This window comes from Sapajus apella, unplaced genomic scaffold, assembly GCF_009761245.1.
Source record: "Sapajus apella isolate SASKATOON/1434 unplaced genomic scaffold, GSC_monkey_1.0 scaffold28, whole genome shotgun sequence".
In the NCBI taxonomy this organism is placed as follows: Eukaryota; Metazoa; Chordata; class Mammalia; order Primates; family Cebidae; genus Sapajus; species Sapajus apella.
Window position 1 is genome coordinate 23,128,868 of NW_022436968.1, and position 8,095 is coordinate 23,136,962.

The following is an 8,095-nucleotide window of genomic DNA, read 5'->3' on the forward strand; positions in this document are numbered from 1 at the left end:
GTTTGAGACCAGCCTGGCCAACATGGTGAAACCTTGTCTCTATTGAAAATACAAAAATTAGCCAGGCACGATGGTGGGCTCCTGTAATCCCAGCTGTAATCCTGTAATCCCAGACTGAGGCAAGAGAATTGCTTGAACCCGGGAGGTGAAAGTTGCAATGAGCTGAGATAGCCCCAGTGCACTCCAGCCAGGGCAACAGAGTGAAACTCTGTCTCTAAATTAATTAATTAATTTAAAAACGGTGTCATAGAAAAAAATATTGGCATGGGGAAATGTCCATCCACATTGTCTTCCTGAGTGAACAAAGCTGGCTATAAGACATGCAGGATTCCATTTTCATTTTAGAAATACATACTTATGCACAAGAAAAAAACCCCTGCAAGGACACACACCTATATGTTAACAGCAGTTACAGATTTGGAGTGCTTTTGTCGGAGATGTTTGAACAAGAGTGACTCCATCTTGAATAGGGGCTGAGTAAAGTAACCCTGGGACCTATTGGGCTGCATTCCTAGGAGGTTAAGGCATTCTTAGTCACAGGATGAGACAGGAGGTCACCACAAGATTCAGGTCACAAAGACCCTGCTGATAAGCAGGTTGTGGTAAAGAAGCTGGCCGAAACCCCCCAAAACCAAGAGGGTGATTGAAAGTGACCTCGGGTCATCCTCACTGCTCATTATATGCTAATTATGATGTATTAGCATGCTAAGAGACACTCCCACCAGCACCCTGACAGTTTACAAATGCTTGGCAATGTCAGGAAGTTACCCCACATGGTCTAAAAGGGGGAGGAACACTCACTTCAGTGAATTGCCCATCCCTTTCCTGGAAAACTCATGAATAAAATCCACCCCTTGTTTAGCATACAATCAAGAAATAACTACTAATGTAAGTATACTCAGCTGAGCAGCCCATGCCACTGCTCTGCCTGTGGAGTAGCCATTTTTTTCTTTCTTTGTTTCTTTTTCTTATTTTTAGAGATTGGGGCCTGCCTCAGCCTCCCAACGTGTTGGGATTACAGGTGTGAGCCACTCTGCCCAGCCCTTTTGTTTCTTTCTTAACAAACTTGCTTTCACTTTACTCTATGGACTCACCCCAAATTCTTTCTTGCATGAGGTCCAGCAACCCTCTCTTGAGGTCGGGATTGGGACCCCTTTCCGGTAACATTTGCTTTGATTGTGCTTTTCACATTTCTGCCTGCATTAAGCGTGTATTTCTTTTGTATGAAGTCAGTCATAAAAAAGAAAAGTGAGCAAGACACAGCCCTGTATTTCTAGCCACACAGTTTTTTTTCCAACTAGTAACTCATTTCTACTAACTGACCGAACGACAGCCAATATTCAACAACACTAACTTCCCTGTCAGTCCTGGCTGCACGTTACCATCGCTAGGCGAGCTTCAACCACCAACCAAACACCACTAAAACAATGGATGCTTCTCCCCTGCTGGCTGGCCAAAAAGAAAAAACAAAACCCTGAGTACTGGGACATTTAAAAACTGGCCGGGCACAGTGGCTCACACCTGTAAGCCCAGCACTCTGGGAGGCCGAGGCGGGTGGATCACGAGGTCAAGAAATCGAGACCATCCTGGCCAGTAAGGTGAAACCCTGTCTCTACTAAAAATATAAAAATTAGCTAGGCATTGTGGCAGCTTCTGTAATCCCAGCTACTCGGGTAGCTGAGGCAGGAGAGCCACTTGAACCCAGGAGGCGGAGGTTGCAGTACGCTAAGATCGCGCCACTGCACTCCAGCTTGGCAATAGAGCTAGACTCCGTCTCAAAAAAAAAAAACCAAACAAAAACAAAAACCTTCCTACGGCCAGGTGTGGTGGCTCGTGCCTGTAATCCCAGCACTTTGGGAGGCTGAGGCAGGCGGATCGCAACGTCAGGAGATCGAGACCATCCTGGCCAACATGGTGAAATCCTGTCTCTACTAAAAATACAAACATTAGCTGGTGTGGTGGTGAGTGCCTGTAATTCCAACTACTCAAGACGCTGAGGCACGAGAATTGCTTGAACTCAAGAGACGGAGATTGCAGTGAGCTGAGATCGCGCCATTGCACTCCAGAGCAACAGAATGAAACTGTCTAAAAAAAAAAAAAAAAGAACCTTCCCAGAGTTGAGAACTGCTGTTCCAAAATGATTGGAAGGATATTCACAGTTCATTCATTTTTGAAAATCTTCCTATAGTATTTGTAATTACTAAAGGAAAAAAATATTTCTGATGATACTTCTGACACCAAATGCATTTTTTTCCTCATGCTAACAAATTTTCCAACTCTCTGACACAACTTTGTATCTTATAACTTAATTCAGTTCTGACACTAACTGCCAGGAGTTCACACAAACCTCACAGGTTAAGTACCCAGTCCAACAAAACTGCCCACTTACAACTTCAGAAGCCAATTGCAGGTCGTGGGTCCTGGGGCGACTCATGCTTCTGTCTGACTTGGCTACAAATCAGGCTTCCATGTCTCGCTTAGGTTTGACAATTCGCTCTAGCAGCTCACATCGAGGAGAGTGAAACTCAGCTGGTGATCATTGAACAAGCCGGGAAGACAAAAACTCCTTATCTGAGGAACTTAGAAGGGAGCAAAGACCACCTGGTGACCATCAAACAGGCAAAACTCCACATCTGGGGGAATTTTGAAGTAATTAAACTTCCCTAGTATCTAAAGTCAGCTTCTGGTTCCAGTCCTTTTTTCAACTTAAAATTTAAAAGTAACTAGAATTTCTATGCATTTCCAGAATGCCATGCCGAAACTCAGTGTGCAACCCTTGCTGACATGAAGGCACCAAAATGTCTGCAAATGTCATCATTTATCATGACCTACAAGGCTAATAAGGCCCAAATCACCCTTCAGATCCCATCTTAAAGTTCATAAATACTCCTAAGAAAAAAATCCAGTGTGGGGTGTGCTCAGTCCTCTTGCCGAGATGCCCTGCTGCACTCTTCTGCAGTGTTCATTCTTTTTAACTTCCTTGCTTTTTTCAAACCCAGTTGTCAGTAAAGTCTTCTTACCAACCCAGGAGTCAACCAGTTCCCAATACTTCGCCAGCATACAAAATTTAGGGAAACACTCTACTATTGCCAATGTATTACAAAGGATATAGTTAAGAACAAATGAACAGTCAGATGAAGAGGTACCTGGGGGAGGTCATGAAGGATCCTGAACGCAGAAACTTCTATCCCTATAGAGTCTGGGGTGCACCACGCTCCTGGCACATAGATATATTCAACCCGGAAGCTCTCTGAACCCCATCATCCAGAGTGGTTATGGAGGCTCTGCTACGTAGGCATGATTGATTAAATCATTGGCCATTTGTGACAACTCAATACCATCCCCTTCTCTTCCCTCCCCAGAGGTCTGGGAGTGGGACTGAAAGTTCCAACCCTCTAATCACATGGTGGGTTCCTCTGGCAACCAGCCCCATCCTCTCAGGTGGACTCAGGTGTGGTGGACCTGAGGGCTAACATTAGGGTGGACTCAGGTGTGGCTGAAATGCTTATCATGAAGAACAAAAGACACTCCTCTCGCCCCATCACTGGGAAAATTCCAAGGGTTTTAGAAGCTCTGTGCCAGTAACTGGAGATAGAACAAATACATATTTCTCATTATATCACAGTTACAAAATCCTAGGGGGATTATGTGTTTTTGGTAGTCTATAAAAGTACAATTTTTAAAGTCTTCTCATCATTTATTCAACAAATATTTATTGAGAACCTAGATTCCATTTGAGTCTCACAGTAACCCATAAGTCGGTAGGAGTAGTATTATTAAGTTCATTATACAGAAGAGACATCCTAGATTCCACAAAATGAGGCAGAAAATTAGGCAGCATCTGCTGAGAAAATTTCTGAAGGCCACCATATAATCATCCTTTGGAAGTTAGGCTGTCAAGGTTCAGAACTTCCAAATCCGGCGCAGTAAGACACAGCCTTGATGTGCCATTTCTCAGCTGATTCTGAATTTTAGCAATAATGCCCTACAAGAAGAGATGGCTGGATCGAGTTGTGATTTTCCCGCTGTAAATGGTTCTATCCTTTATAAAATGCTAATGATTTGGAAGACTGTTTCTCTTTAAATATTGTAGACATAGATTTTCAGCATACCTTTGCTATATAATTGTCATTATTTTAAAAATGTTGACATACCTAGCACACTTTTGGAAAAGGCATTTTTAAAAGATTTTATCTTTTTAATGCAGTTTTATGTTTACAGCAAAATTGAGTAGAAGGTACAGAGATTTCCTATATCCCCACCCCTGCCCTGCGTGTGCACTGCCTCCCTCATTATCAACATCCCCCAGAGGGTACATTTGTTACCTCATTACCCAAAGTCCACAGTTTACCTTAGTCCCAAGTGCTGGGATTATAGGTGTTCATTCTTTGTGGTGTACATTCTATGTGTTTGGACAAATGTATAACAACATAGAACTCATTATGCTATAATACAGGGTATTTTCACTGCCTTAAAAATCCTTCATGCTCCACCTATTCATCTCCCTCCTCCCCAACCCCTGGCAACCACTGATCTTTTTAGAGTCTCCATCGTTTGGCCTGGGCATGTTTTTAAAGTAATGAAGGATTTCACGGTCTAATATTCAAAAATTTTTTTAGAAAGGAAAGAGAAAGCTGCTTATCCCAGAGATCGAATTATGGTTGTATGATTGGCATGAATAATTTTTCATTAAAAATAATCACAATGTTTGTCTAAATCCTAGCTCTCAAATAAAAGAACCAGATCTGCTTTTGAAACCAGGACCGCCCAGTTGGGGATGAGGATGTCAACTGCGCAGCCTCAGTCGCCCCTGGAGGCCCAGGGCTGGTGGCCGTGGCGTTGCTGCCACCTCGTGGATATTACAGGTAGTGCAGCCAGCAGGCGGCCTCAGCCACGCCGAGGTAGCAAGGACCGGACAGCCCACTTTTATGGTCTTCAGATTAGCTCGCCTATTACCTAGGATGACGAGGGGCCCGTGCAGTTTATTGTGGGTTCGTGATGTTTATTAATCCACAGCAATATTGTTTTTGATAGACAACCTAAGATTAAGGCCAATAAAAGACTCTGCGAATGTGGACTCGATAATTTTGTTGACTTGAGAATAAAGAAAAAAGTAAATAGTACCTGGATCCTCCAGTAATTACTCCATCTTATAAATTACTGTTTTCTCTTATTCCAGCCCACATTCTGTCATTCTAGAAAGTATGATATATTAATTTTTAGCTAAGCAGTATCCATAGGGAGTAATCAGAGTTGGCACTGCACAGGTGTTTTTCCAATGAAAAGGTTACTGTTGGGATTATTTATAAGCAGCAGCAGAACAGTAAATATTAACAAAGTGAGTTTCACCTGCTTATTCAGTATCAGGAGATAGATATGCACCAAATCATCCTATTCTGACCTTGAAAGGTCATATGTTTATCCAAGAAAGAAGCTCCCCCACCTTCAAGGTGCTGTCAACCTTCCTTTTTGTCCTTTTTCATTTCTTCCCTTTTAAATTTTATTATAATGAAATAGTTAAGACATACACAAAGGTGTAAACCTATGATACCCATCCTCCTTCACTCTACCACTCAGCTTGGGAAATGCATTACTGTCCACACTGGTGAAGCCTTTGCTTTGTGCCCCCCACTCCCCACAGTGTATTCCCTTCCTTCCCTTTACAGTTTCCACTTCTCTAAATTTGGTGTTCATCATTTTTGTTTCACTATGCTTTTGTCAGTACTCATGTATTCCTAAACAGTACAACGTATGGGCAGTACAATGTAGGCAATCTGGGTTCTAGAGTTAACCCTCTGTTGATCCCCAAGCTTCAAGAAATAGGATGTCGCTTCATCCCTGCTCCTTTTCCAAGGCACTTTACCTGATTTAACAGGAAGGGAGGTCCGTGAAAAGATGTAACTGGGTTGGGACTGGGAATGCACAATAAAAATTTTAAAATATATGCATTTCTTTGGACTCTTTACAGTTTCCACTTCTCTAAATTTGGTGTTCATCATTCCCATTGCTTTTGTCCATACACATGTATTCCTAAACAGTACAACGTATGGGTTTCATATTTCTAAAATGCTGTTGAGATGGCGTCCTTGTTTTCTCTAACTTGGATTTTTTTCATTCAGTGTTAGGATTGTGAGACCCATCCATCATGTTAGTTTCCCAGAATTGGTCTCTCACAAAGAGAGAATGTGCTCACCAACTTTTGCTCAAAGGTATTTTTTGGTTTGATAGTTAAATTTCTGGTTAATGTTCAGTTTTGCTAATTGAATACCTCATTTCTTTTTGTTGGCTGGCACTTATCTGTATCTGTGTCTGTATGTGTTCAAATGTGAGTACGTATCCTCATGGGAGCATGTTCCCAACTAGTTTGTTTTCTAGTTGTTTCTTACTAACAGCCTTTTGAATTTTCTTAATGAACACTTTGTTTTACAATGAGGAAAAACAATTAATTGCACAAAATTTTTGTGCGATGACAAAAGACAATCCAATTATGATATACCAAAAACAAAACAGAGCAAACCATCATGCCTAGCAATGTATTCAAATATCTTCTGAGCGGCATACAAATAACTTTTCCAGACACTATGGTGTTTTTTTGTGATCATGTTTAGTTTGTGTCATTTTTTTTCATGGAACCAAAACCAGCCTCTATTGATTTTGGCTCAGATTCCCCATATTTCTTAAAACCTATGACCTTAAGCATTGTGTGCAGTATTCAATCTTCAAATGTGTTTGCTCAATCTGTCTCCTGCAATAATACCAAACACAGAAACACTGTTTGGTACAGATTATTGTTGCCAGAAAAGAATAATGAATTGTACATTGTGGAAAACAAGGTATTTAAACCATCGTGCTTGGGAATTTACCATGATCTGTAATTTCTTTCATTGCTTTCGCTCAGGGCTTTGTTCTCCTCCCTTCCCTCCAAGCTAATCTGGGCCAAGTGGATTCTATTCTGACCCATCTCTAACTCTTTCTTCAATCTATTCCTTACCCCATTTTGCCTCTTTTTTTTTTTTTTTTGACATAGAGTTTCACTCTGTTGCCCAGGCTGAAGTGCAGTGGTGCAATCTCAGCTCACAGCAACCTCCGCCTCCCATCTCCAAGGTTTAAGGGATTCTCCTGCCTCAGCTTCCCGAGTAGGTGAAATTTCAGGTGTGTGCCACCATGCCTGGCTAATTTTTTGTATTTTTAATAGAGACTGGGTTTCGTCATGTTGGCCAGGCTGGTCTCGAACTCCTGGCCTCAAGTGATCTGCCTCCTCAGCCTCCCAAAGTGCTGGGATTACATGTGTGAGCCACTGTGTCCGGTCCCATTTTTGCCTCTCTGACACTTATACAAAGTCTACTAACTGCCTCGCTTTTTTTGGAGCCCTCCATGCCTAGATTACAAAGGCTTATTTCACCTCTAAGCCATGAGAATTGTAGGTAATTCTATGCTGAAGGATGGAAATGGCGTATAAATTAAACTGGCTGCAATAGTCTATAAAATAACAGACTCATAGCATTCAGCACGGGCCCCAGGCAGTGCACACAGGAGAGCCTCAGTCACTAATTGGTAAGTGAATATGAAAGGACCTGTTTTTTTGTAGTAGATGGAGAGATTAGGCGGCTAGCCCAAGGTTACACCCCTAGACCATGATAGAGTTCCTACAAGAATCCAGATCTTTCAGCTTTGTCCAGTTCTCATAAGTCCACACTGCCCAGCTTCCAGGGATTGCATCACCTTTGGAAGACTTGTAAATGTTGATGTCTCTGCGATGTGGAGGTTAACAATGCTGCAAAGCAAGTAGTCCCTCAGGCCATTCTGGTATCTCACCGAGTTAGACTCTTGGCAAATGCTTTCGTTCCTCTTCCCTGGTGTTTGGAAAGCATTTATTTTCCTTGTAAGTATGTTATCTTTAATTTCTTGATAAATTAGACTAAGCAAACATTTGGATGATATCAGTGAGGTAGATGGGTTTCTGATAATATGTAAAGTACTTGTGATGTTTTCTTAGTGCAAAAGTAATTATAAAAAATACATAATTATAGAAAACACAGATAAAAAGAAGATGGAAATGCCCATTATACCCCCATGTCTCAAAGATAATAATTTT